At 42.6% G+C, this 25,495-nt stretch overlaps 1 long non-coding RNA gene across 1 annotated transcript; it reads right to left on the bottom strand.

Annotated features, from left to right (window-relative positions):
- Window positions 1-8,513: 8,513 nt before the first annotated feature.
- Window positions 8,514-25,132, bottom strand: LOC140684263 (uncharacterized). Its single transcript, XR_012056260.1, has 6 exons — window positions 22,898-25,132; window positions 18,462-19,197; window positions 17,916-17,977; window positions 14,375-14,548; window positions 10,786-11,120; window positions 8,514-9,261 (listed from the first exon to the last, which is right to left on the bottom strand). It is a non-coding gene; the product is annotated as an uncharacterized lncRNA (long non-coding RNA).
- Window positions 25,133-25,495: the final 363 nt, after the last annotated feature.

A 25,495-nucleotide genomic window follows, 5' to 3' on the forward strand; every position in this document is an offset into this window, starting at 1 on the left:
TTCCTACCTGGGGAACCCTGAAAAACACCCCAATTCACCCTACAGAGCACATCCAACATTAACCAACCAGGCACCTGGCTGGTGTTACGCTACACCACATCCTGGGTGTCCTTGGATGCCAATCTCTGGGACAAGCTTGTCCCTTGCTGCTCCAGCCAGTCTCACAGGCAACTGCCATTTGTCTACACTTCCAGGGAGAAGGGAGCTTGCTGTACAGGGCTGCTCCAGGAAGACTGCTTACTGCCAGGAATTACCACACTAATGGCCAAATCTCTCTTGCCCCTTGCCCAGGAAAAATTTCCAGGAGGAAAGGAGTAGAGTAATCTGCACATTTTTCTCTGGCTGGGGATCTGATGCCAACTTCTTCAGCTGTTTGATGCAGTAGTACAGATATTTTGTTTCATTAATCCTGAACCAGGCCATCTGTCACCAGTGGAACAGGTTCCAAGGATTTATAGCATAGAAACACAGTGGGTGTAAGTGCTCCCAGTCAGTTAAATGGATCTGCTCCCAGGCTTAATGGAGACTCCTTCATCCTCCCCCTCCTGAAGTGGAATGTTTCCTCATGTGAGAATTAATCAGTACCAGGCAGATACACAACCAAATTATTAACAGCCTAAAGGCGTTAACAGGAGGCAAAAGGGAGTGATTCTCTCCTCTTCCTTTTATTTGGTCTTTTACAATTCCTTTCAAAATCTTAGAGGCCTGCTGGGAGGGGCATCCTGTTTCCTCATACCTCCTTCCTTGCTCCAGATGGAACAAAAGTGATACAATATTCTCAGTCTGAGTGTGTCTGGGTGGCTGGCCACTGCTGTACTTTTATTCCAGAACTGGCTCCTGAAAGATTTCAGTCTACATTAAAAGAACCAGCACCATTGTATGTATATTTGTATTGATCTACCTGTCAGCCTGTTCAGTGATTCAGATTTTCTGTAATCCCTTATCTAAGCATGGCCACCAGCAGTGAAGTTCCTGCACTTTTCTGTGGCCAGCTCTTTTACAAAGTGACTCCCTCATTTGCAAAGCTGTATTTACTTAGTATTGCAAGGATTTAAGTATTTCAGATTTATGGCTTATTTTGTGTTTATATACAATCTCACATAAAGAAGCCAAAAATATCATGGAGTTCCTGCTGGGCTATCTGGAGAAAAGGAGGCAGAATCCAGGTCTCTTCTTGAACATGAAAGCAGGATTCTCTCCAATCTTTGGCTTCTTTTATTACCATTAAGATACATTAGCAGAGGGTATTGGAAATACCACCTTTAACATCCTACTGTACAAAATCACTTAGAGGGAAGGAAGATGGAAACACTGCAAGTGCCCCTGATGAGCAGGAGCCCCACTCTACCACCTGGTCTAAATGACCTTCACAGAAGCCAAGGGCAGCTGCATTTTGAGCCACATGAAGACAAACTACACAGCCACAACAATGCTGTTCTGCATGCCAGACCAGGCACAGTTAGTTCCACTAATTATATCTTGTGTTTCAACTTCTGCAAACTTCCTGTCCCTGTGGTCATCTTTTTTTTAAGAAAAAGAAAAAGACTAAGTGCCATAATTAGTGCAGTCAACTCTAAGTTTTGAGTGTAAGTCTCACAAAGTTATGGATAAAAAGTTTTGTAAAATTTTTAAAGGTTTGAAAGCTCCATAAGGCTTTCCACTGAGTAAAGGAAAAAGTTGTCTGGTAGTTTTTGTAGGAAGTGACAGTTCAAATTTAGGAAGTTCTCATTTTCACTCCCATTTCCCCTTGTTCACTTCAGCACTGTTCTGAATAATTCACTTTGGGTCAAATATTCCTTGTGTTCTTTGCAACCTGCTGCCTCCCAGCCTAAGGAAAACTATATTCACCCCCTCTGAGCTACAACAGCATCAGAGCTGCGGCTGTGTTTCACTGAGGTGGTGCAGTGCCCTATTTGTTTTTGTAAATATTATGAAAAGGGCTAAAACTCAGCTAAGAAAAACACAGCTAAGAAAAGGAGTTAAAGCAATTAAATAAAAGAAATAGAAAAGTACATAAGTGTTTGGTTTGTGTGACAAGGCTTTGGTGGCAGGGAGGGGACTGCAGGGGTGGCTTCTGTGAGAGGCTGCTGGAGCTTCCCCTGTGTCCAATAGAAGCAATGGGTCCAAGTGTCTCTGTGTCAACACTATTGAGAAGGGGAAGAAAAGTGCAACAGCAACTGCAGCCAAAGAGAGGAGTGAGAATATGTGAGAGGGGAGGAAAGAGGGCCAAAGATGAGTCATGATGAACTGACCAGAGCCCCCATTCCCCATCCACCTGCACCAGTGGGTAAAGGAGGTAAAGAATTCTGAAATAAAGCTAAGCCCAGGAAGAAGAGAGGAGTAGGGGAAAGAGGTTTTAAAATTTAGGTGTTTACTTTCCTTACCCGACTCTGATTTGATCGGTAATAAATTGAATTCCCCAAGCTGAGTTTGTTTTGCCTGTGATGGTAATTGGTGAGTGATCTCTCTATCCTTACCTTGCTTCACAAGCCTTTTGTTAAATTTTCTGTCTCCTACCCAGCTGTGGGAGGGTAGTGATAAAATAGCTTTGGTCTGCACCAGGTGTCCAGCTGAGGTAAATCCACCACAATATATTAAGAGGAATTGAATTAGAACTTTAGTCCCTGTGGAATCAACACGGAAATCAGCTACTCCTTCACAGTTGTTCAAATCAGCAGATTTGCTCAGCCTTTAGGTCAGCCCTTACTCCTTTCCCATAGGACAGCCTGTCAGCAGGTAAAGACAACTGAAAGTCTCTGAAAAATGTCCCTAAAGAGAATCTTTTAAGTCCTGGTCTGAAGGGGCTCGTGTCCTAATGAAGAGTGCATGTTTCCACATTGAGGCATGATGCCCTCCAGCCTACAATGCCCAACTCCAGGCAGTAACTATCCCTCTTCCAGAACTACAATTATCAAGAATATAGATCCTAAAATAATAAAAATAAATCTGCAGTTGAGCTGGATTTGACAGGAATGCCTTATCTGCTAAAGTCCATTTTACAGTCTCTGACTCCTGATTTCTCACCTCAGCTGCAAATACCTGGCAGCAGAGAGACCCTACCCAGAAGCTGCCCAGGTCAAGACAAGGAGGAGCCCCAGGAGCCCTCAGACATGGGCTCCCATTGAGGAACCTGGCTATAAATCAGCACCTCACCCCTACAGTGCTTTTACAAGCCCTACTCCCACACCAGCTCTGCTGTAAACAGGCTGCTTTGACTAACTTTGAAGAGGTGTGTTCCTTTTGTAGCAGCGCTCACCTCAACAAGCTCAGTGTGGGAGGGCAGAAGGTAAGTTCTGCCCAGCAAGCAGATCTGAGGGGATAGGGAACTGTTCTCGTGCCCCTCAGGCCTGTCTGCCTTCCCTGAGGGGGATGAGAGCTGGCAGCATTCCTTGCCTCTGCCTGGCTGACACAGAGAAGGCTCCCACTGATTTTAGGGACAAGGAAGGCGTGCTCCAGCTGTGGCTTCAGGGAGGAGTTTATCAGGGTGCATGGGAAGTGGGACACATGGTAACAACAGGAATTATTAGAAAAATGGTGAAGAATTGCTCACAGTCTTTTGGGCAGTTGCTGGTTTCAGTGAAGAAGTGTTGCACGTATTGTACACACAAACACAGATCAGTTTGAAAATCAGAGCAGGAAACCCAGTGTGAGCATCCTTTCCCTCTGCTGACCCCCTGTGACCTACTTCCACATTAGCAGAGAGAAGCAAACACAGGGTGGGATGTGTTTGTGTGCTCAGCAGTTGTCAGCAGGCTGTCCAGAAGTAATCATCTCAGACAAAAATAACCCTGAAAAATCTTTCCAAATATAGTCCCTCATTATTGGTGCTGTATCAGTTTCATTTCAAGCTGTGCCTGGCAGCTTTTCTCTCTTGTCCCCTTGAAGAGGACACTAACAGGTCTGAGGCACCAGGGCCTGTCTCTAAAACATGTTTGTAAAACCTCATCACACCTGGAAGAGTCAATGCTCACACAACCAATTTGAACCAAGCTCTGTGTTACAACCTGATTTAAAACTTCACTGGTTTCAACAAAAGAGGGAAGAGAGAGTGGAATATGAAATGTCAGATTTTCTTCCTCTTTTTGTTTTGGAGACCTTACTAGCTGTCATACAATGTTGGCAAAATCCATCCATTTTACAAAGGAAGAGAACAGATGTACCCAGTGCAATGTCTGTGAAAAACAAACAAACAAACAAAAAAACCCCAAAAAAGCACAAGGCTATTGTCAGAATGCATCCATGGACTGCTTGGAAGTGCTAAGTATGCCATGGATGCAGAACAAGCCTAGTTAGGGACTGAGAACTGGCCATGTTTGCTTCTGAGCCATTTAGGGAATTCACGAGGCCTGCTGGCCAAAATAAACCATTTTAAGGGACACAAGGCTGCCTTGAAACAACTGAAGATAAATCTCAGTGGCTTCAAAGGAAGACTGAGTCTGGCTTTTTTGGGTATGAAGGTAAGTTCCTACAATGTGGCCCTCGCAGCTTCAGCACCTACAGCCTGAGCAATCCCTTCCTCTGTTGACAAGGGAGAGAGCCCAGAGGAGCATGATCCACAGTGCCAGTCCCAGCAAGTGCACTTGTCCTGGAAAACAGCAGGGTGTGAACTGCATTCAGACACAAAATCTCATGGCTCCTCAGCCTGGAGGGAATCACCCCCAGCAAATCCCAGTGGCTGCACACCTGACCTACCACAGATGATCAGCTTGCAGCTGTAAGTCGTAGGGTTCATAAGCAGGCAGGTGCTTCTTGTTGAGGGGAGCCCCAGCTTAGGCTTGGATGTGTTGCTAATGGTGCCCCTGTGTTGGGGTCACTGATGAAAGCCCAGCTCAGGGAACAGCTCTTGTCACATGCTCTGGTTCCTCAGTGGGGCCATGAAGCAGGAAGCACTGTCCTTCCCAGGATACTCCATCTTGAAGTAAAAAATGCTGCTGGGGACAGTCACTGTGGGCTGCTTCCCACTGCACACACAAACATGCAAACAGAGCCAGAACCACCAGCACAGAGAGTCTTGTGCATGAGTACAAATCCTAAAGAGCTTGGGTATATCATTTCATGACCTGGACCTTACTTCCCATCAGGGAAAACCCAGTGAGTAGGAAGAATGAATAATACACCACATTTCTCTTGGCATCTGACCAGTATACCTGCCTCAACATGCAAACTAAGACAAACTGAAAAGCAAGAGGGGAAGGAATTGGGAACCTCATTCTCCCATTAATCTGCTATGCAACTCTAAGCAAGCAATTAATTTCTTTGTTTCTTTGGCTGTAACTGAGGTGTCAGACTCCACGGGGCTATATCGATGCATTCTCTCACTAATGCCATTAAATTAAGTGCTTTCAGATATTTGGCTCCCAAAGCACTTTAGAAACGCATGATTAAATTACACCAATTATAAACCAAAGCAGGTGATCTTGTAGAGGAAGGGATATTGCCCTGCTGGTGTTGATCTGAGGCATTAATAGTCTACAGAATGCTCGGGGGAAATCAAGGGGAACTGTATGTACAATTTAATTTCCAGTGTCCACTGCAAATCCTCCATTTTCAGCCTGTATTTAAACACATTTCTTGAAGTACTTAATACTGCTTGTTGCATTGACATGGGATCTCATCAGGTAAATCCCCTGAATTGTAAATGTAGCACTGTATGGCAAAATTCTTTCATGAGACTTCATTCTCAGAAAAGAGCTTATCTCCTCATTCTCCTTCAGAGTTTTTCTACCATCCCTCAGGTTTATGCAAATAACCCTTGTGACTTGCCATTTATAATGAAGACTAGGAAATCAGTTCACATCCGTGTCCTGCTGGTCCTGCCTGAGGACAGGTAGGCTGTTATCAAAGGAATATAGTACAAAGCAGAGCCATCCTAACTTTCCTCCATTTGCCACTCTCCTACACTTGCCTACATGCACAGAAGTTACCGAAGTCATTTCTGTAGAATCCAGGCCTAGAGCACTTCCACACAAGAGCACAACTACAGCCATGTAACAGGAAGTGCTTTTTCTCAGCTGCACATGTAGCTAAAGTAACATACCTATGGTCTAGTCCATCAGGAAAGGCTGATTGGTAAATACAAATACACAATTTACACTTCATTATTCCTTTTAGTGTACCACTCATTCTGTCAATTTAATGTGTTGCCTATTACTCTTAATGGGATTAGAAGACTCATAGCAGCATGTGGATAGGCTTGTGAAGAAATAGATACCTAATCTAGTAATACGTATTAATTTATAATTTTTTATATTACGATATTGTTTATTACACCAGGCACAGGCCAATCAAAAAAAAAATGTCTTTGATCTCACCATTTATAGTCCCTGCATTCTGCAATTCCCCAGACTGGGCAGAGGGATCACTTACCGTTTTGCCTTGATGAGCTGGGCCATGTTCAGTTATGTTTGGGAGTAGTGCTGATTAAACATCCATGTTATCATTAGGCATGTGTAGGGAGCAACTGAACAAAAAAGGTGGCATTTACCTGACAGGATGACCTCTAAATGTTTAATTTAATGTGCTCTCAGGGACTTTCTCTCTGGTCCAGAAAGACTTCACAGTCTCCTACGTGTCACAGATCTCTTCGCTTCTCATTTAGGGAACAGATCCCAGTCAGACTGAAAATGTGCTACAAGAAAAATGACTTGTAACACCGGTCCTCTGTTATGTCAAGACATGATAATATCACCCTCTGAGCACACAGATGTCCTGAATTTTAATTTAAGCAGTATCTGTATAAAGTGCTATGTAATGGGCTACATACACATCTAGTAAAAGGAAGCCTGGTCCTGAAGAGATTGCCAACAAATGGAAGGGATAGAAGAGGAGGTATTCTTGTGTCTAATCCCCAGGTGAGCACCTGAGGTACAGAGCAGGTAGTGACATACCCAAGGCCACACAGGGAGTCTGAGCTTAACCCTGAGTCTTGTGCTTACCTCTGTGTCTGGAGATGTTCCATTGCTCCTGTGAATCCAGAGGGTCAGTGTCCCCACTGTCATTGCAGACAGTGACTCAGAAGAAGTATTTCCTCCCTGGGAGCAGGGCCGTGACAGGGTATTTATAGCTGTAGACCTTCTCTGTGCCTGTGAACCACATGTCAGTACTGACATCACATTGCAGGACCATAATACATCTCCTAGTTGTCTTCTGCATCTGAGCTGTGGTTCAGGGTCAGGCTATCTGGGACTCCTTCAGCCAGCTGCAGATTCCTGGGTGGTCAGGGAAAGCTAAGAATTAATGAGCCATTTAAGCACTAGTTTACTCTGTTTGGCTCTCTCCCTCTGCCCTTTTCTGGGCAAAAATATTTCACTTCCAAAGTCGCTGTATATCTAGAAAAGTACTTCCTTCCTTCATTTCTTCTACCCTGAGCAACCTGAGGACCAATTTGTACTGTGTAATTACCTTCTGATGAAAAAATAAGGCTGTTACATTTGAAAAGCATTCTCTGAAAGGAAGACAACTGCATAGGTCTGTAACCCCAGCAGATCATTACAGCAACAGGAGTCTCTCTAAGGACCCAGCCTGCTGCCACTTGGCTGGCACAGACCCACTGGCAGTGGAAATGATGTCACCAGACTGCTGAGGGGACAGACACTGTTGTGTCAGTGCTGTTACAGGGATTTTCCTGTTGAAATAATGACATGAAAAACAAGGTAGCACTGGGAGTGTCTGGAGCAGTAACTGCTTCACCCTTTCCCTCCACACTGAACAGAGTAAACAAAGCCCCAGCAGTAAGATTCTTATTCCTTGGCTCTGAGCCATGCTGCTTCTAGGCTTGGTTCAGCTAATGTGAGGGAGGGAGTTGGGAAACACAATGAAGGAGGGGGAAAGTATTTTCTGACTAGGGAGTCTTGCTCCATTTCAGTGGAAAGATTTTGGATTGCGCCCATGGCCTTTTTTGGATAAAGGGTTGTATCATTAGAAGCATCTGTTCGTGTTTGTTTTTTTTTTTGTTTGTTTGTTTGGTTTTTTTGTGGTTTTTTTTTTTCCTACCTCTTGTTAGTACCCCAAGGTGATGGAGCTTTCTCTATACTGTACCTGCAGCCTACATGTTAATGTTGTAAGGGACATCTCTGCAACTCCTCTTGAGGATAACGTGAAAACAGGTCAGAAACAAATCACTTGGTGCTGTGGATCAGGACTGGGAGTGGTTCTTGTCCTCTCTCATTTTGCCACACCACTGGTGGTGGTGGTGGGGAGCATTGGCCAAGACAACTGCAACTATAAAGTTCTGCTTCCTGGCTTGGGCAGCAACAGAAACAATCCTCACCTTTGAGCACAAGGATGTCTGTGGCTACAGGAGCTACTTGTTCGGAATCAGCCCAATAGAAAAATGTTTCAAGGACACCAGTGCTGGAGACTTCTTCAGTCTGCAAAGAAAATGGCAGGCTTTGTCCCCAGCAAAGTGCATGAGCTGGTGTGGCCTGGGAGATTCCACATAACCTCATGCTACAGTTCATTAGTTTGATCATCTTGGGAGCTGAGGGAAAACAGCTGGTGCAATACAGATGAACTTGTACAATGTCAACTGAGAGATACCTTCTTATGGTGGGGTTCATTTTGCAAGTTCCTGTGGAGCCTGAGTTCATGTAGTAGTCTAGGATTAAAAATAAAAAAAAAAAATAAAAAAGAAACCATATAAATTGCTGTTAGCTTCTATAGAAATAAGCTCAACATCCATGTAAATATAAATTGTACCTCTGACAGGACAGTGTTGGGACCTCAAAGATTGTTTTACAGCCCTAGGCAATTCACGGTTTAATCAAGAATGATTTCTCTTCACCTAACATGAACTGTATTTGCATGCTTGAAAAATTCTGCTTCTCATGGTGAATCACAGAGCCCCCCCAATGTTTTATGCTTTGTTGAGCACTGATGCTCCACCTGTGGAGGGCTGGGTTGTGCAGCTGACAAACCTGTGTGCACAGAAGTCCCTCTGTCACCACAGGGAGGCCTATAAAAAGGCTTGCCATAAAAACAGTGAGCAGTTACGCAGGACTTTGTAAACCTGAAGCTCTGCATGACTTTTCTCCACTAGTCAACTTTGAAACCAGAGTGACAGCTTGTGATAAAAGCTAAATAACAGCTCCAGGCTCCCAAAACCTGCAGCTGTATTTCACCAGATGCCCAAGAAAACACTAACTGCAGGATTCCTGCTCTGACAGGACACAACACAGAAGCTTACAGATGAGATGTGAAAGGCATGGTGCTGTCCCAGCACAAACCACCATGTGGCTCTTCAGCCTCACAGTCAGATCAAACCTGGGAGGGCAGGAATGAAAGAAAACAGAGAGAGAAAAAGATTTTTAAAATAAGGGAGTGAGAGATTGCGCAGAAAGGTAAAGCCATTCTTCAGCCTGTTGAGTCACATCAGAGATGGTAAGAACCACCCTTCAGACTGTTTCAGTAGAAGGCACTCCATGTAAGGGTTAAAATGTTGTCAGTTCTCTCAATAATTATGCAACCACAAGAAAAACATCAATGTAACCAACTTCTTTCTGATGAGCACCTGCTCAGGACAATTTCAGGTGAGGTGGCTGGAACAGGAATGTTTTAAAATAATGTAAAAAAACATGCCAAGAAAGTGTCATTTACATGTAATACATGAATGAGAACAAAAGAAAGGAAAAGGCAGCTTTAATGCCTCATTTGAGGATTTTACTGTCCAAATTCTGCCACAAGCAGTTTTGTATAATGTCTGTTTCTTACAGGACTTCCCACAGTCTTCAGCACAGTACTTCATGTTGCTATGCTACACCAGAGAAGTTTGTCTGGAGCCTACAGTCTCTCTGGGATTTTTTTGGTGTTTATTTGATGGTACAGTAAACCATAATAATAAATGATAAAGCCATCCCCTGTAGATGGGTTGTGTAGTTCCAAAGTTCAGACTGAGAAGAGAAATGACCATTTCCATATTGGCCACCTGGATGTTGCCATCTGAGACTTCCTCAGTGAAACCTGAAAGTCCTTCTGATCTACTCATGAATCACCTATTCCTGCTGGCCTTACTGCTACAGAGGATAGCCAGCACTATGCTTGGTCACCTGCGAGTATCTTACACAAAAAGCCTGAATGTTCAAATTAATAATTAAGCAAACAAGTTCTAAACAATAAAGATTCAGATGCTTTGCTACCTCAATTAGTAAGGTAGCTAGGGACTTCATGGCAGGTCATTCTCTTTCATATCTTCATTCTCAAGACATAATTAGTGTTCTTGAAGCATGACTTCTGCTAATATTACTTCAGCTTTTGGTGCCAGAAGGCTGAGTGCACACTGAGGGCCTGAAAGGGTTATAATCCTGTCTCAGTAACACCACATATTTACAGCAAATGGCTGTTTCAAACATGATGGTTTGTTTACTGTAGCATCAGCTGTCCTAACCTATACTCAGACTACTGAATCCATGTCAGGAATCAGAGAATCTTCCAACAGTGACCTCTGTAACCACATGTGAGGTGTGATGTGAAGTCGTGGTGGGAAAAAACCACCTATTACACCATTATACCTGACACACTCATTCAGGGGACAGCTTAGCAAGAAGGATCGCAGAATTATTTACATTTGGCTCAATGATTGTGCAGTTTTGTGCTGTTCTCCATCTCCTCTTAGAACCTCTGAAAACTGAACAAACCCCAGCCAAGTTGTGAGGATAAATGCCTTTTTTTTTTTTTTTTGGTGGAAGATTAATCTGATAAAGCTTTACAAAATGTAGTATATGTTAAAAACAAAAGAAACTAACAACTTACAGATAGGAGTTCCAGCTAGATAGATACTGCAGGTCTTACCTGAAGGTGACATTGCTAAATTCCTTCCTCTAACAATGCTGCTTCTCCCATACCAGCTTCACTCTTGGCTTAGATTTAGAAGTAATATTTGTCTGTGAGTGGTACTAGAGATAGGGATCTTAGTGCATTTTTTTCTGCTTTTTGGTGTCTTCAACTCATGTCTTTAATGTGTATCCTGACAGAGCATCTCCATGGTCTGGTTCGCTGCCAGGCTAAGCCGAAGCTGGAGTTGAAAAATCCACCACCTTCAGCAGTTCTGAAGGCTGTGTGACAGCAGCAGAGTCCACAGCTTGCAGATGTGAATACAGAGCTGGTCCCATTTCAGGATGCCAAACCTGCAGGGTTTTGGGTATAAAACAACCTTAAGAAATATAGAGCAAATTCTGTCCAGCAAAGCAATGTGATTCCCAACATGGCACATAATGGAGACACTATTTTAAGGCTGGCCATTTAAGAAAAAACTCAAACATTCTAGCACAGAATCATCTGGAATCTGCTGTGAACACTGCCCACTGCTTATTTTCCACATGTGCTTAGAAGAGGTGTTTAGCATTAAAGGTTTGCTAGTCTCCCTAGCTGGCTGGTGAGCTCTGCAGTACATTTCCTACAACCTGTTTTCTATGACCCTGAGTCCCTTGTGTCTCTTCTTGTTTAATAAATCCCTCCTACAGTCCTGTGGGAAGTAGTCAGGTGCTAGGTGGACTGGGATTAGGGAATGTGCTTACTGACTTGCAAGATCCTATTAATGTCATTAAAATTTCTTTGCCAAAGATTACAGTACCCCTGATTATTAGTAATTTTAAAAAATACAGATCTTGCTTTTGCTCTTTAGCTCACTTTGCAGCAGCCTCCATTATATATGAGAAGAGCAAAAGATGGACTGTTTAAAAAAGCTGTATGTTTTCAATCAAAAGAATAGGGAGTTGTGTATCCAAATACAAGTTGTGCTCTGAAATTCTCAGCTAAAATGCAACAACCTTCCCCCTGGCACCAAAAAAGTCATCCAGTGCAGCATGGCATAACAAACTTGATGCTAATGGCTTTTATACAAGGCTCTCACTTGAGCACAGGGGTCATAAGGAATACGGTGCATATGGACAGAGAGTATTCCCCTCTCCTAAGCCTAATGTGAGATAATGCAAGTCTTCAAATAGGAAAGAAATCATAGCTCCAGGCTTTAAATTGGTTTTGTGTTGTCTTCTGATGTAAAGGAGCCTGTATGCTTTCCCATCTGAGTAACTATTTAACCTCAAGGCCTTCATCTACTGCATAGAATTCTCTGTTTTTTTAGCTATGCTGGCTTCCACACTTGGTCATTTTTTTTCTGAATTAGGTGCAGCTCCTAAGGCCCACTTCAGTATCTGTTACAGGATTCCATCAATAGTTTAGGCTGTTTATTGATGGCATCTGACAGTCTTTTTTTCTTTTTTGCAAAATGCTTTAGAGTCATATAAAGAAAGAAGTCTCTATAACTGGCACAAAATAAAATCTGTCCATTTCATCCATTTCAGCATTTCTGAGGCCACTGTAATCCTTTGGAGTTTGTCTGTGGTATTGATCATTTTGGAACTAGGGACAGATTCTTTCCTACTAAAAATCCAGTATTAAAATAAAAGAATGCAAGCAACTTTCATTAATCTCACAGGAGTTGTTTTTTTGTTGTTGTTTTTAAAGGGTTGATGAGCATAGTAACATGTATGGCAAATTATATTTTTTGTCATACATTAGGGCGTTTGGCAACATCTATGTAAACCTTAAGTACCAAAGCTACCTACACCTCAGAACACCTTCACCACATTGATCTCTGCTGTTTGCAGATACTTAATTCCCCCCCAGCTGGGCATCTCTGTGTCCTTTTAAAAATAGTTACATAGGAATTACTAATTTAATTTTTTTATTGCTTTTGGACTGAGATAAGCCAAGGAGAGGAAAAGGAGAGAGAGAGAGAGAGACAGGGAGATAAGACCCAAGAGATGGCTATAGTTACTTATCACCTTCTGACTGAGGTCCAGCCTGTCCCCGAGCAGTGACTGGCAGCCTCCAGCCAATTCTCCCCAGTTTATATACTGAGCATGACAATCTATGATATAAGAATATCCCTCTGGTCAGGTTGGGCCAGCTGTCCTGGCCATGCTCCCTCCCAGCTTGTGTACCTATTCACTGGCAGAGAATGGGAACCTGAGTAGTCCTTTAATAAGAGAAAACACTACTTAGCTACAAAATCCAAAACAGTGTTGTACTAGCTACTAAAAATAAAATTAACTTTATCCCAGTGGAAACCAGGACAATACCATGAGTGATTGCAATTTAATTAATGTGAAATCCCAACATTTTGAATGAGACAGAGGAAAGAGTCCAAGAAAGAACCAAAATATTAACAGAAAAAGAAGAGCAACAGTCTCGTTAGTCAGATGCTGCTGCTGATAGGAACACTCCCATGTGTTGCACAAGCTGTGTTAAGCATGGATCATATGGTTGATATCTGATGGATACAACAAAATCAGCCACTTGTTCAAGTCAGTTCTGGTCTAATTCAGGAAAAAGCAGTCAAAATTAGACACCCAAACCATTTCAGAGGTGCTGAATGTTCTGGCCTCTCATGGTTGCTTGGGTAACAAGCCACTCAAGCAACTTTTGTGAGACACCTCTCTCAGATGCTCTACGCAGAGAAAAATCAAACTAGCACAGAACAATCACAGTGTATTGACTTCAAATTGTGTGCATGTGTTATATTTGAGTGTATAGAGAAATATATGTATGTACAGCAGGAAGTCAAGGAGGTATAACTTGTATGTTTAGATTTACTCATGGTCACAACGCTTTTCTAAAGACAATTTCTTTGCCACCTACTTCTCTTGGTCACTTCAAATGTTTAAACATTTCAACTATTGCACTTATTCTGAAAATGAGCTCTTTCTGCAGTGCATTACAGAGTAGCTCAGAAACATCTTCCCTAATCCATTGGAAGTTTGGGCAAAATTGCAAAGTTTTAGGTGAAAAGTTATATAGATTGCTTGAAGTTGGTGATTTTCTTTCTTAAATGTTTCAATAGCCCAGACCTGCTGTTTGCCTTGTATTTCCTGTGATGCACTCTGGCCTTGGGAATGGAGATTAGAAAATTGGTGTAATTGGGAATCAAGTGTAGGAATAAGAGGTCTCACAGGATAGTTTGACCTGGGACATTTAAAGCTCATCTAGTTCAATCCCCCTTCAATAAGCAGGGCCATCTTCAACTAGATCAGATACCTGAACTGTAACTCTCAGAAGAGAGATAAACAGTGTTTTCTAACTAAATTTGTTTTTCATAGAATGGTTTTGGTTGGAAGAAACCTTAAAGATCCTCTGCCATGAGCAGGGACATCTTTTGCTCAGAGCCCCCTCTAACCTGTTCTGGAACATTTCCAGGATGGGGCATCCACAGACACCCTCACAGTATGGAATTTCCTCCTAATGCTAATCCAAAGGTACCCTTGAAGCCATTGTCCCTTTTCCTATCACTACATTTCTCTGCAGACAAAGTGATTTTTCAGATTCAGCACAATGGCTGTGCTGTCTTTTCTCACCAAGGTTTTGGTTGTAATGTACTCACTGGCTTTCTCCAACACCATGTTTTCTTCCTCTGTCTCCTCCATACTGTCCTTGATGTGACTTCGAGCCTTGTTTTTGCCAAGGGGACCTCGATGCTTGCAGTGTGCTTGGTTCTTCACAGTGACACTGTGTGTAGCAAAAATCTTGAGGACAGGTTCTTCAATAATTGGAGAATCTGGAAAGAACAGAAGACATTTGAAGGCTGCAGCTGCAAATATAACTTGACATCTATCCTGTACCTGCAAGTTCCCAGAAAAAGGGGTCCAAAACTGAGTCCTCATACACTCCTTCATGTTTTTTTCTATCAGAATTTGGTGCTTTGTGAAAGTCTTCAGGGACACTCAAAATTTTGTCTTGTGCTTTGATTGATCATGGTTTTGATTCAGCTGATTTAGTTCTGTTTCTTATACAGTGAGTTACCAGCCCTCTTTTAGTTGTTCACCTCAGCAGAAAAAGAGGAAGCTCTGGGAATTAACAAATGCCAAAGCCCCTCACTTCCCCAGGACCTGGAGATTTGATTCCAGGCAGCTTTTTGGTTTTGTAAAGCATCTTTCTGCTGTTCTTCCCTAGAGTCCCATGGGGATATATACCTAAGATCACAATAAAGATAATAGAACCAAAGTTGGTAAAGAAAATGCTCCCTTTTTTTGCAGCAGAGTAACATGGGGGAATGATAAGGATGTCTTGCACATAATAATAAAAGCCAAAACAAAACCAACAGGCTCCCAGTACCTGAAGGGAGCCTACAAGAGAGATGGGGAGAAATTATTTACTTTAGCCTGTAGTATCAGGACAAGGGATAAAGGGTTCAAACTGGAAGAGAATAGATTTAGATTAGGTATTATGGAGAAAATCTTTACTGGGAGGGTGGTGAAGCACTGACACAGGTTGCCCAGAGAAGCTGTGGATGTCCCATCCCGGACAGTGTTCAAAGCCACAGGAAGGATGGGGCTCTGAACAACTTGGTCTAGATGATTTTTAAGATCCCTTCCAACCTGAGCCATTCTATGATTCTAAACATATTTGTTGTTTTTTATTTCTTTATTTTTGCCACACAGTGCATAGCATAAGAAATCACAATTCTCTGCTGGTACTCAGGAAAACCAACTCTCCCTGCTGGAGAGGAAAGCTTTGCTGCGGATGGATTTCCACTGCAGCACAGGTCTGATAACCATTCGGTGTGGCAGGCACAGCAGCAGGGCTCCTGTCTGTCCCGGCAGAGGTTTTACCCGGCTGCCCTGATCCAGGCGGCAGGAGAGGCTTTTTGCCACTGAGCGCCCATCTGGCGCCATCTGCCTGCCAAGGGCCGAGCCATACATGCAGTACCCTTCTATTCATCGCTTCAGAAAAGGTGCTTTGCTTGTTGCTCGTGGCATCAACGTTTGAAGCAAAGGCTCAAGCCAAAATTCTTGACTAAGCCACTTAAAAGCAGCCAGCAACCTGATTCTGCAGGTGTTTGTGTACACCTGGTAAAGAACAGGAAGGACACAGGCACGTCTGCCCCACTGCTTCTCTCCTAGCTGGTCAGTGAGGAGTCCCTGCTTCACTATCCAAATCCTTTTCAAGCCCATCACCCGACAAAAAGACCGAGGCAGGAAACAACACAGACTGCAATGAACAGAATTTCCAGCCATGTCCCTGAATCCTATGATCAGAGTTTCCTGCCCTAAGATGTCTAAGCTGTCAGGATTCCTGGCTCCTACGGAGGTAAAGTGATCCATGGACAAAATTATTCAGTATTACATGTATCTGTGCATCTGCCTAGATGGGCCACATGGTATGTGCTGAAGGGTTTGCGTTCACATGCAGAGGATGCATTTACTGATTACTCTGAAAATCAGAGACCAGGAGGGAGAAAGGTGGGTGGTGAGAAGCCAACCTTGTGGGAAAGAGTGTGAGCCTGCAGGCTGACAAAATGGGTTAGCAAATGTGAAAGCATGTTCACACGAGACTGCAAAGGAAAAGTTTGACAAAGCCAAGATCCAAAGCCAAAACTTAGTAAGCCTGAGACAGTAGTAGTGTGGGAAGGATACGATCTGTTCTCATCTGATCTGTCCATCTGTTTGTCCCCACTTAGAAGCCCTTTATCCACACCATGCCAAGTCCCATTATGGTTTTGCAGCCTTTCATTATACTGATCGTCCCATGGGCATTTTACCTATTTGCCTTCTTGAGCCATGTTCCTCCCACCTTTTCATCATTCAGGGCAACACAGCTTGTCAGGATCCCCAATTAAAAGTAGGAACGTCACATGCTTTATGGTTGCAAATGTCAGAATCACAGAATAGCTCACATTGAAAGGGACCTATAAGGATCATCAATTTCAGTTGTCGGCTCCTTGCAGGACTGCCCAAAACTAAACCATATGACTAAACATCAACCAGATACTCCTTAAACTCTGATAGGTTTGGTACTCTGTCTCTGGAAAAAATCACAGTGGAAGCATGTGAATAAAAAACTGTTCAGAATTGTCAGCTGAGCACTTCAAACACCAAGAAGGTGTTGAAAAGCAGGGAGATCTCCTAACAGTATGGGGAGATCACAGGATGCAAGTGGTTTAGTAAATTGGAAGAAATCCTGTGAAGAAAGTGGGATAGAAAAAGGTTGTTCCTAAGCAGTTTTTCCTCTCCTTTTTGTGTGTTCACTGAATGGAATGCAGCTATAGGAATCCAAAAGCAGAAGCAGAAGAGTGGCCCTTGGCACAGCTCCATTCTCATAGCTGGCACAGAGGAGCTGACACACCAGCCAAACACTCCCTCTACTGCCTACACAATATTTGTATCTGAACTCTGATGGGCAAAGATGAATCAGTAACTAAGACACCAGACTACAATTCCAGTGTGCACAGGAGTCAGAGGCAGCTCAGACACAGCTTCCAGGTTAGCTGTGCCACAGAAGTGGTTTCTGTCACACAGGCATTACCAGAGATGGCCCCTGCCCTGCACTGTCCCTTCGAACCACCCTGGCCATGGCCCACAGAAGGCACCCAGACACCAGGCCTGGCACGCATCCTGCAGAAGCCTTCATTTTCTCATTACACAAAAATGAAGGACCAGCCTTGCAGAGATACATCAGGGTTGGCTACAAGGGCAGATCCATCCTCCATGTAAGAAAATCTGCCTGCCCTCACAGCCGAGCTTCTTTTGGCCCCTGAAGTTTCCTTCCTACCATACCAACAAGAGAATGTTCAGCAGTTATTGAACTTGTGAAGGATTTACTGCTATCATTTTATGCTCCTCCTAGGTAGGTAATTTCAAAATGGTCTTAAAATGCTTTTAATAGAAAGCACCTGGGCACAGTTTAAAGCTGGTCCACATCTAGCAGAAGTCCTCTCAAAGACTAACAGTCAGTAAAATCCAAACCCTAACTTTGAAGTTCTCCTCCAGCCTATGCTGAGAGTATGAAGCTAAACTTTCCAACTTTTCTTTGTGGTTTTCTTAAAAGCTATGTGTATTTCTGTAAAGATCATAGACTAAAGTTTACAGCATCAATAATGTTACTGCAAATTAATTCACAAAACAAATGTAATATTAAACATTTACCAGCCTCCTGTTGTGATGCTGGTCTTCAGCAGACTGCAGTCAAGTCCAAGTCCCATGGGTCACTTTAAAGAATCAGGATAAGAATTCATTAGGGCAATCCTGACTAAAATAAAACACACAATACATTTTACTAGTCTGGTTTAGGTGACAGGTGTAAGGACTTAAATGAAAGATTTACTGCTTTATGCTTCTACCACTTCATACAGCAAAAAGTCCTGCATTATTACCTTCATGCTACCAACAGAAGGTACAGACTAACAGCTTATTCCATGTTAAACAATAAAAAGACTGCAGATCAGTGTTATTTTGCACATTTTCTAAAAGTGTTCCAGCAGAGCAGCACTGCTCCATTCGAGAGTTTCACACTGAAAAACAGTGTAAAGACTAAATATTCCTCCTCTTCCTCTCTTGAGTCTCTCCCACAGCTGCACTGGCACTGCTGTACTGCTCATTAGGGTCACTGTCTCGTGTACTCTGTGATCACTGTGATCACAGTCACTCAGCCCATTGCATTAAATGGTAAGCTCTGCTCTCTTCCCTTCTTACCTCCTGGTGTACTCAGGAGACGTCTCTATCACTTATCCATTTTTCATCCCCTTCAGGGAGACACCTTCAGGAGTTAACACACACTTCAGGCAGGCTTTTCCCTTCCTCTTCACTTGGGTGTTCTTGAGATTGCTGATAAACTGAATTGGAATCCCTGGGACATGGGAAGGGATGGGTAAGAAAAGTACATTATAAATCAAAACAGGTGTCATTGTCTTTGCAGGATATAACATGGGCTCCTGTGCAAGAGAGATTTCAGACTTGGGGCTTTACTTCCAGTTTGAAAAATAGGTCTTCATGCTCCTCTGCTTGCCTGTCACACTAGCTTTACGAGACTGTGGATTCCAATTTTGTCAGCCCAAGCTCAGGGGTTTTATGTTTTTGCTTTATGCATTTTGTAGGTCAAACCTTGCTGTCTCACATGTGATCCACCCACTGTGCAAAGATGTTTACTTTCCACCACTTACGATCAATGAAGAGCAGAATGTTCTGCACTAGACTTCCAGTCTTAACACTGCAGCCTTTTAAGTAACTGGGTTGAACACCCTTCATTTTCACAGTGTGGGCCAGTCCATCATCAGGTAAATCATCATTCATACTTAACATCCCACTTTGACTCCTTCTCATTGAACTTCTAAGTGAAGCTTTGCACTTTCTTTACCAGGGAGATTCCAAGCACTGATGTCTGTTTTTCACTTTTAGTGGCTCCAGTTCTGTCAGGATTTAGGGAGCACACCTGTTAAAATACCAGAGATAAACATTCAAAAAGACAAAATACAGTCTTATTTTTTGTTCTTGATAACCAAATTCTTACACTAAACAGCACAAAGTCCATGAAATACTTTTGATTTCTCGTTGGTAGAAGAAAGATAAAGTCATTCCTTCAACTTCAGTAGAAATTAAGCTGCACATAATCCTATAAAGCTGTTTCCTAACAGACACACTGGTTTTCTGTTCAGTTCTTCTGCCTGAATTCTTCTGCTCTTTTTTCTCTCTTTGCCATTGTAAAGTAAATAGTTTCAGGCAACTGCAGATGACATCTGCAAGCATACCTGGAACAAGTTGAAGTTGAAGGATGACTGCCATAGTACTGCTTTGCCTGCCAAGAATGCTGCAGTGCCTGGCACAGGATCACTATTTGTTTAAGTAAGGTAATCCACCACACTACCAAACAGCCTGTGCCCAACCCTGCCTAGGACTTAATCAAAAAGATAAGTATTATACTTAAAAGATGCTCCTAATGGCAAAGCTCATCTTGAAGAGATAGACCTGCTGCAATACAAGGTAAGGCAGGCAGGTAGCATCACTGTTACTCAGCACTGATTAAAAACTACTTTGCTGCATAAAATGTGGTTGGTTTTCTTTCAAAAAGCAGGTACATATTTGTTTGGTGATAGAAAGCACATGCAGATGAAAAAAATATAATTCTCATTATGCCCAGGCCCATCCACTCACTCCAAAGTGCTGTAACAGTGTTTGGGCAAATTTCACTTGCACTAAAACAACAGTGCCAAGGTGCATTTTATCATTCCCATCTTCTTGGCTAAAACTGGTCCAAATTCAGTAGTGACTCACTCCCCTTCTACACTGATGTCAGTGAAGAATTTGGCTTATTATGTGTAATAACCAGGCTTCAAACTGAAATCTGCTCTCTCTTGAAAGGTGTTTTCTTATGGGTACTAAGGTAATTGCAGGTTGGCTTATGACTTGTACAAGTCAGATTCTGTTCAGGCCTAAAAAGACTAGTGAATCATGAATGTGTGGAGACATGCAAGAAAAGATAGTTTCAGCTGGGTCCACCAATTCTGACCCTCAGATGTTCATCTGCAGTTGATGTTGACATTGTACAAAGAACCTTGTGGGTCTGAGAGCAAACATTACCTATCACTCTTTGCACAACAGAGTTTCCTGTCAGCCACAGAAGACTGTAGGTGCCTGGGTCTGCCCCATTCCCACTGGAGATGCACAGTGTATATTTCAAACCTATATGCTTCGTGTTATTTTTTTTTTCAGGGAACACAGAAGCTCTCCTCCATAATAAGCACATGCTTTTTTTGTGACATGGGCTCAGAGGGCAAGAGCCATAGAGCTCAAAGCCAGCAGGGGGTAGATTCTTCCATCCTGCTTCACCTCCCTCTACTTGCAGCAAATCTGCCCTTTGCCTAACTTCAAAACTCTTACAAGCTTGGCTGTTAGTAACTGGCCTAGCAATAGTGAAGCCAGACCTCTAGAGCTTATCTTTAGTCATAATCAAGGACATTGTGCAGATGGCATCGGTGTAGGCACAGAACACTGCAGACTTGTAGTTATCTGTGTGATCTCAGGAACAGCATTCAGACTGGAAACAGGAAAAAAACATAGAGAAACAGCAAGCAGAACCTCCCAGTAGGCTGGGGTGGCAGGGAGTGTGTATAACAAATGTATTAGTGAACTCCTCTTTTTGTCTTTATATCAGTCTTTGTTTTTTGTTTTTTTTTTTTTTTAATCACTAACGAGAATGACCTGTTAAAAATCCAGAATCTCTGAGGGCAGAAATTTTGAAGCCAAATCCAATTTCCCCTCATTCCCTCATTCCTCACAGCCTTCCTAAAACTCCAGAAACAGACAGAAGTCTTTCCACTGCTAGTGATGTATTTTGGATCAGATGCATTCTTTGGCCTACGGCAGAAAAATTGAAGCCAGTTTTCTTCTCAGAGACATCCTTTTATTCTGATGCTCTGCACTGGCAGTGAGTATTCCCCCTGCACTGCATGAGGAACACAAAAACCAGAGAAGGGAGAATGGAAGCTATTGGATTTAAGACTCTGAAGTACTGTAGGAAGAGTTTGATGTGGCCTGACTGGAAGATTTGCAAAGGACTGTCTGAGAGAAGAAGTGAATTAGGGTGAACTAAGGATTAAGGAAAGAGGAGAGAGAGGGACAAAGCAAGGGAAGGAAAATAACAGAGGAAGGGCAGTACTTTTGCAACCATGGGACATCACAAATTAAACAGGAATAAACTGGGATATGTGTCCTGAATAAAACTGTGTATTACTAAGACTTAACATTGGTTTTGCCTGAATGGCACTTGAAGGAAGGACATGTTGAAGCAAGTTCAGAGAAGGCCACCGAGTTAATGAGAGGGATGAAGCACCTCTCCTGTGAGGAAAAGCTGAGAGAACTGGGATTGTTTAGCCTGGAGAAGGCTTTGGAGTGACCTAATTGTGGCCTTCCAGTACCTGAAGGGAGCCTATATGAACAATGAGGCAAGACTATTTACAAGGGCAGTAATATAGCAACACAACAAGGGGGATTGGCTTCACACTGAAAGAGAGCAGGCTTAGATCAGGTATTAGGGAAAAAATCTTTATTGTAAGGTTGGTGAGGCACTGGTACATGTTGCTCAGAGAAGCTGTGAATGCCCCATCCCTGGCAGTGTTCAAGGCCAGGCTGGATGGGGCTCTGAGCAGCCTGGGATAGTGGAAGGTGTCCCTGCTCATGGCAGGGGGTTGGAACTGGACGATCTTTGATGTCCCTTCCAACCCAGGCCATTCTGTGATTCTATGATACACAAGAGGCATTAGGGCCTCACTAGTCTAAAAATATAAGGGCTTTTTTGTTACTCAGTTTTGTTACTTACAAAACTAAGTAACAAAAGTAACCCACTCTCTCTTTCCCGTGTTTCACTAGGGTTTGGTTTGCTTTTAAGTCTAGCTCAGAAAATTGCTTTGTCTCTTAAACTCCAAGAAGAAACATTGGAATTTATGAATGAATAAGTGAAATGGAACTGTGGCCTGTTACTTACTTTCTGTGCTTGCGTTTATTTTAAATCACAGGGTTTTTTCCCTGTCTATTTTATGGAAGAGATTAGATTAACTTTGCTTTATTTTACTTACTGTACTTACAATTTTACATCCATCACAGATACTACTCTGTAATGAAATTCTTTCATTAGCAGCTCTCTTCACACTGACAGGAATGATTTGTGACTTTTTGTGATAATATGTCTCAAAAAATAAAGACTCATACAATCTTTGTCACGTTAGACAGTCACAGATCTGTCATATGGGAGAGATTATACATGATGGAAAGGCTTATTTACTTATGCATTAAAGGTCACATTCTTCCAGCCCTAGCCAAATCACTCAATCATGAGTTCTGCATAGCAAGAACTGCTGCATTTAAATCAATAAGGACAAGTTTTCAGCAGCTTAAATGAACAGCAGCTTTCCCACTGATCTGACTGATCCATGAAAAATCTCCAAAAGCAGTGAGGATGTATATAGGTAACTGCAGTTTGCACCTCTTTTTGTTTACCTCTCTTCTGGTTATAGAAGATGACAGACTGTATTTACTTGCATGGGATGAGTGAATATACCTGAGAGCACCTGGAAATACAGTCAGTTATTGGCATGTACTAGCCAAAGGTCTTCCAGAAAAAAATATTTTTTACTCACCCTTGGGTTTTTTCAGTGGACAAGGTTTTCCCACAAATTCAGGAAGGCTTTCTCCAGCAATGATCTCAAAAGTGCACATCAGCACGCTACAAGGTTCCAACAAGGCAGAAGACTTCCTGAAAAACACTTATTTGGTTGGGGAAAAAACATGTTAATTAAGTGAAAAGCAAAGTACTGTTTTCAGGATTTATTTACCGGGAATGGCAAAGAAAGGATACAACAAGAAATCCCAAACCACAAAGCTACACAGAGAACTGCTCATCACCTAAAACTCCTGAGAGAGAAAGGTTTGTGCTGCAGGAAGAATTCTAGTTGTCTGTAGGAGGCTGCTGATCATCTCCTCACTTCTTTGCTGATTTTCTGCAGGATTCTGGGCAAGTAATTTGCTCTCTCTGCAGATATCTTGTCACCTAGACAATGAGAAAATGGGGCTGCCTTGCTGTGCAGGAGTGCTGTAAGGTGCTCGATATCAGATGTCATTCAAGAAGGCTTCACAGCTGGATGTATCAAAAAAGCCCATTAGAACCTGGTTCAGCACAAGCTGCATTAAACTCTTCAGTGCTGCTCATGCCCTATGTCTAGGTAAATGGCCATAATTTAGGATAAATCCTTCTGCTTTGATGCTTAATTGCAGAGAGCTTCAAAGAGAAAAAATTTTCTATCAGAATGAAGCCATTTGGTTTATTTTAGTATTAACTAGTTTTTAAGTCAAGTAAAACTGGTTTGGATTTTTCCCCAAAAACTGCCCAGTAAGGAGCTGTCCTTGAAAACTAATTTCTAAAGCTCCCTGAGAACACCACTCTGAAGCAGGTTATTTTTCTGTGGTTAGCAGCAAAATGTCTCCATTTTACACCAGGAATATCAAAAGAAACTTGAATACCAGCTTGAGTTATTCCATCTTAGTTCATTTAGACTATTTCACTACACTTCTTTCTAATCAAGGACCTCCCCAGCTCCCCATAGTACATCACATACAGAGGGATTTGTGAATTCCACAAGAGCATGTGTACTACCTGCTCCCAGTGGGTTTGGCTGGGAGCTGTGTCATTGTCCCCACTGCTGTGACAAGACAGTAAGAAGGCTGCTTGAAGCCAAGATAATCCAAGATTGGTCCATGTGTGAAAGGCAGTTTGGGGAAACTGGGCTATTTGATTGTGGTCCTCGAGGGATGAGTATTAGTCATCTACAAACTGCAGCTCTCTTGTTTTAAAAATTGTTCTGTGACAAGACAGAAGGAATTGTAGCCTCTGACACAGTCATTTATGCTGCTGAAAGATCTTGGGGCAGAAGAAAATCAACCCAAAAGCCTTCCCAAGATTTGGGGGCACAAATGATAAAGTTAAGATTATGCATGGCCACCTAGAAGATAGAGCCCACAGGAAAGACAATGTTAAGACCATATGACCTTGAGAGTTTGCTTTGTTGCCAGCAGGAATTACAGAGTGTTCTGTTTTGGGCATCCCCCCAAAGAGAGCCTTTTCCTTAACAGAATATATATACCCTGATCTCCATGCTGAGCTGGCTTTTGCCTCCAGGCTGCCTGTATGATACACAAATTTTCTGTCTCCTTATGCCTGGTCTGCCCAAAGGTGTTCCCATCCCCTTTGCCTCCCTCTCTCACCCCTTCACTCCTGTGTACGTACCAATGACCATGGGTGTTGGGGACAGCACTGATTTGGGCTGGTAAGGAGAATAAGAGATATTACCCTGTCCCCAGAGGCCCTTGAAAAGAATGCTGTGGTTTTGCCCCTCAGCCATTGTGAGGCAAATCCACAGCAGCAGCACCCAGTGCTAAAATGAGAAGGGATACAGGATCCTGCTTGGCTCACTGGTCCACTGCTCTGCATGCCTTCAGATTTGGGTTTTCAAATCCTACAAAAGCTACAGTGACAGGGCTTAAAAGTTATCCAAACCTTTACAGTTCCTCCTTTCACCTCAAAAATGCAATTCCCTTCACTTAGATTTCTATTGCCTGATCAAAATTTTCATCCTTGGCTACAGATTTTTTGAAGGCAAAACCTGATTACACTTTGGAGTGATACTTTACAAAGTTCCTTTCTTTGTAAGGGAAGGAAAAGAAAAAGAAAAACAAAGCAGATGTGAGCTTAAAGGTATTGGACTCACACAGCCAATTTCCACCCTGCCTGACCACAGCCACAGAACACAAAGTATTATGACATTCTTGACAGTATATGTTTATGTAAATACTACCTTTTTATCTCAGCTGATAAGGTCCTGGTCATTCCTACCACAGGAGCTTTCACAACCATTATTGACCTTTCTGTGTCCCTCAGCTCACATAAAGTTGTGTAGCTTGTTGCATTCCTAGGAAGATGCTGGGTCCTCTTACGCTGGACAAATATGGATTTGAATAGCTCAAAGCTTAAATACATACTGGCCTCTTGTGGGCTGTGTTGTTACATCATTTACACTGGCTTCAGCACTTTCTCATTCTTGGAATAACAAGGTGATCAAACTTCAAGTATGATGCTAAAAGGAATAAACCTTCTGTAGGTCAAAAAGATAAATTTTTATTTAAAAAGAAACATTACCTCCCCAATCCCAATGGGGATCAATGATCAATGATTTTGACACCAT

This window comes from Taeniopygia guttata, chromosome 5 (genome assembly GCF_048771995.1).
Source record: "Taeniopygia guttata chromosome 5, bTaeGut7.mat, whole genome shotgun sequence".
NCBI classification, from domain to species: Eukaryota; Metazoa; Chordata; class Aves; order Passeriformes; family Estrildidae; genus Taeniopygia; species Taeniopygia guttata.